This window comes from Pipistrellus kuhlii, unplaced genomic scaffold (genome assembly GCF_014108245.1).
Source record: "Pipistrellus kuhlii isolate mPipKuh1 unplaced genomic scaffold, mPipKuh1.p scaffold_m20_p_23, whole genome shotgun sequence".
Classification (NCBI taxonomy): domain Eukaryota; kingdom Metazoa; phylum Chordata; class Mammalia; order Chiroptera; family Vespertilionidae; genus Pipistrellus; species Pipistrellus kuhlii.
In genome coordinates, this window is record NW_023425522.1 from 4,300,048 (window position 1) to 4,305,028 (window position 4,981).

Here is a 4,981-nt window from a genome sequence, read left to right on the forward strand (position 1 = left end):
TCTATAACTATACAGAAAAGGCCTAGCTTGCTCCACATATAAAATGCATGAAAAGCTGCTATCACTGCCCCAAGTCCTCACCTCTCCAGGGAAAATATGATCGATTCCTTCAACTGTTTTTGAAAGAAACATAGACTAACAATGTCCCCATTGCCACAGTCATCAACACCACGCTGATGCTGTTACCACTAGTCCTTTCAGTATCTAGGCATATGAGAATATTTAAAAGGTCAAAGAAAAGTCCCCAACAAAAGACATATTAATTGCCCCACTACAAAAGATTGAAACACTTAGAAATGAAAGCTCAAAAGTTTTGAATAAATATTCACCAAACAATGAATAGTAATATATCCAATTTGAAGTTTCAATATATGAATAGTAAATATACACTAGACGATTAATCATTTGGAAAATGCAAATTGAAGTTTTAATATATGAATAGTAAATATGAACTAGAACATTAATCATTTGGGAAATCTAAATTAAAACCAAAATTACCACTACACATGGCTAAAATTAAAAACACTGACAATGTCAAGTGCTGACAAGAATACAGAGCAACTGAACCTTTCATACCTAGTTCTTGGGATCAGAAAATTGTGGAGACAGTTTGGAAAACATGTTGGCAATATCCTATACAGTAATATGTAATGATGCACCTGTCATATGATCCAGGAACTCATGCCTTAGAATTTATTCAAGGGAAATGAAAACATGTCTACACAAAAACCTCTGTGACTGTTTATTTGTAATAACAGGAAGCTGGAAACAACCCAAATATCCTCCAACTGGTGAAAAAGTAAACAAATTATTGTCCTACCATACAATGGTTGATACAAAAGCAGAATACAAACTGTAAAAAAATGAACCCAACTGCATTACATATTAATAAGATAAATACAGGAAGAAAACTAACCTAAATAACTTTGAGAAACTCTAACTGGAAGTTGTAAGACTAAAGATTAAAATAACAGTGCACAATGCCCTAACCAGTTTGGCTCGGTGAATAGAGCATCGGCCTGAGAACTCAAGGGTCCCAGGTTCAATTCTGGTCAAGGGCATGTACCTTGGTTTCGGGCACATACCCAGTGGGGAATGTGTAGGTGGCAGCTGATCCATGTTTCTCTCTCATTGATGTTTCTAACTCTCTATATCTCTCCCTTTCTCTCTGTAAGAAATCAATAAAATATATTTAAAAAAAAAAGAACTGTGCACTATGATACCCTGGTTAGTAATTTTTCTCTCATAGGTGTATGGGTTAGCAATTCTAAAAATACTAGGGTTGAACAAATAAATAAATACACTGAATATAATAAGAACCAGGTTTTTCCTGTTGGAGGAAGAAGTTACATAAAAGGTAATGGGAAGAGTAGAATGAGCCCTGTGGTGTTGGATTGAAATTAGATATGCCCACATGGACTCATGGGTAAAAGCAAATGAGAGAGAGAGAGAGAGAGAGAGAGAGAGAGAGAGAGAGAGAGAGAGAGAGAGAGAGAGATTTCTGTGTATACATAGGTTAATATAACTTATTCATGTATTTCTAGTCTCCACAAAAGGGCCTAGAAGCAATGAAATTTCAGTGCCAATGAGCACACCCATTGTTTAGATCTTGGTTGCTAATTACCAGTTTTTAGTGAAAAAGAGCCAGAGCTTTTTAGAGAAATAGGTATTTCCAGAACTGGGGCAAGGAAAACACAAGACAAACCTGTAGTGTCTGGTGGTTAGAAAGTAAGAAAGTGCTGAAGAAAGAATGGGTGATTGGAAAGGACAAGAAGTTGATCTAAGGAAGCTCCCAAGAGCTAAAACATGAATAAATTGAACAACAAAGTAAATAACAATGGTGTTGGATTATAATCAATAGAATAAAATAAATATTCATGAGCCTATTGAGATATAAATTAACAACTGAGTAAGTAAGTAGAGGGTGGAGAAGAAAAGCTATTTCCTACAGGACATTTCCAGGTAACAAATCCAAATGAAATGAGAAAAAAAAAAAAAAAAAAAGGAAAATAACCATCAGCAGCAAGTTTAGGCAAGACCCAACAATGGAGGCTAAGATTTATGGGAAAAGTTTGAGGAGAAACAGAATATGTGAACAGTTCAATAGTTTCTCCCTCATGACATATGACAATAAAAATATAATATAATATAACAGAATAGAATAGAATAGAATAGAATAGAATAGAATAGAATAGAAAAATAAAAGTATTAGGTCTAGTAATAATTAATGTTGTTTTCTAATACTTTTTTAAATCGAATTTATTTAAACAATACAACAAAATTTAATCAACAATATAGTTGCCGTTGTTTTCTACTACTTGTGCCCAACGCTCAGGAAGCATTTTAATCCCTCTGTTGTAAAATTCTTGTGATTTTGATGCAAAAAAATCGGTCAATGCATTTTTGAGGCATTCTTCATTATTAAATTTTTTTACAAGAAGAAAGTTTTGCAAAGAACGAAACAAATGGTAATCGGAAGGGGCAATATCAGGAGAATATGCAGGTTGAGGGAGAACTTCCCATTCCAACTGGCGCAGTTTTTCAACAGTGATTCTTGCAGTATGCGGTCGTGCGTTATCGTGGTGAAGAATTACGCCCTTCCGATTAATCAGCGCGGGTTCTTTTTCTCTTAAAGCTTGGGCTAACCTTTCCAATTGGGCACTATACACTGCACTTGTAATGGTTTGGTTAGATGGTAAAAGTTCATAATGAAGAATTCCTTTAAAATTCCACCAAACACACAACATCACTTTTGTCGCATGCAAATCAGGTTTTGGCGTGGGCTGCGGAGCCTCATTTTGTCCAACCATTGAGGCTGCCTTTTCAAATTAACATACAACACCCATTGTTCATCTCTGGTAACAATTTGCTCTAAAAACGGCAAACGGTTTTGACGAGAGAGGAGCAAACTGCAAATTGTGACTCTTTGATTATGGTTGTTGTCGGTCAACTCATGAGGAACCCATTTTCCAAACTTTTGGACTTTGCCAAGTGCACGCAATTGATTGGAAATTGTTTTTTGTGAACAATTTAAAGTTGTCGCAAGCTCTTGTTGGGTAATTTGAGGATTTTGCACCAAAAGAGCTTGAAGAGCTTCTTGATCAAAATTGGACACACGGCCTCGACCACTATTGTCATCTAACGAAAAATTTCCCTCACGAAATTTCTCAAACCAACGCTGGCATTTTCTGGCACTAACTGCATCTTGACCAAGAGCACTACAGATGTTTTTTGCAGCCTCACTTGCTTTTCTTCCTAATTGGAACTCGTAAAGCATGCAGTGCCGAATATGCTCTTCATCCACCATCTTCTTAGCCCTAGTTTTGCAACAAAAACCAAACCAAACACAAACTTTTTCAAGCAAAACTTGTTAATTGCACTTCACAAGTTCTGTAGATACCATGTGTTTGAAGGTTATGTCAATACAAGTCAACGCCAAGCAAGATTTTAAACGAATGTTTAAAAACGACATTAATTATTACTAGACCCAATAATTTTACTTTGGATCAACCAAGTGATAACAGCTAGCATCCAATAATAAGACACATCAACATTGTGCATACATGCACTACTTCTGTGGGGCTCCTGCCACAAATCCATAACTTCAACCTAATCATGAGGAAACATCAGTCAGACCCAAATTGAGGAACATGCTACAGAGTAACTAATCAGTATGATTCAAAGTGACAAGGTCCTGAAAGACAGACTAAGGAGCGATCCAGATGGGAGGAAGCCAAGGAGATTTAACAATCAAATGCCATGTGGATCTCTGGATTAGAAAACATTAATGGGAAAACTGGTGATATCTGAATGAAATGTGTAGTTGAATTAACTGTAATGTACCACCTCTCATGGCTTTGCTTTGCTAACCGTTCCATGATTGTATAAGATACTGTATTACATTTGAGAAAGCTGGGGAGCTCTGTAGTAATTTTGAAACTTTTCTGTAAATTTAAAAATATATCAAAATACAAAGTTTAAAACACTGCCATTACCACCCCTTTAGAAAATAACAATAATGTTTAAAATTATGACTGACATGCAGTCCAAGCTCAATTCAAAGAGCAAATCTAACATTTAACTGTTTTTTATTAAAAAGAATGAAAGTGAGAGAACTAAAGTTTTAATTTAGGAAGTTTAAAAATATACACGTAAATATACATCTAATGATGGCAGCATCAGCATCCAGCACCAGTTCCTTCCATGCCCAGCCTGGCAACCATCCCCTTCTCTCTGGCCTGGTTCTGATCGGTCTGGCCCCGATCAGCCCTGATGGCCAGCCAGGTCTAGGGACTCCACCCATGCATGAATTTCATGCACTGGGCCTCTAGTACAATATAAACTTTTAAGGTCATGTTACCATCCCATTTTTGGAATTTTACCCAATCCCTTTCAAATGTAAAGATTCAGAAATACAGAAAACAGAATAAAAATAAATTGAGTCATTCTGTTTTTCCTGTGTCATCTCTATCTATTGCACCTTTTGCTCTGGGAGAGGCCCTGAATACCATCCTTACTCAGATGCCACCTGGGAAGCCCCGTCTTCCTGAGGCTGGCAGGCCGCAGTGCTTTCCACTCTTGCTCACACACCAGCCACCCTTCCCAACTCTCCTTACATCTCTCATAGGTGTCCTTTTACAATGTAAATTAATTAGGAAGTCTAGCCACATTGATTTGTACAGATATCTCCTCTGTTTCTTCCTCATTAAAAATCATTTGTAATTATATTGTTAGAATTTAATTTTTGAAAGTGTAAGTCTCTCCTAATGATTGCAAGTTAGGAATAATGGCTCTTTTCTCTGGAAACCTTTTGAAATTCAGACTATGAGCAAGGAGGCACATCTAAATGTGGTGATGATTTTTCAGTTCTACTTAAAAAAAGACTGTATAAGTTGCCCAAAAGTAGCAGTTTCACTACTACTATACTACTACTTACTTTTTTTTTTTTTTAATCCTCGCCCAAAGAAATCTTTTTCATTGA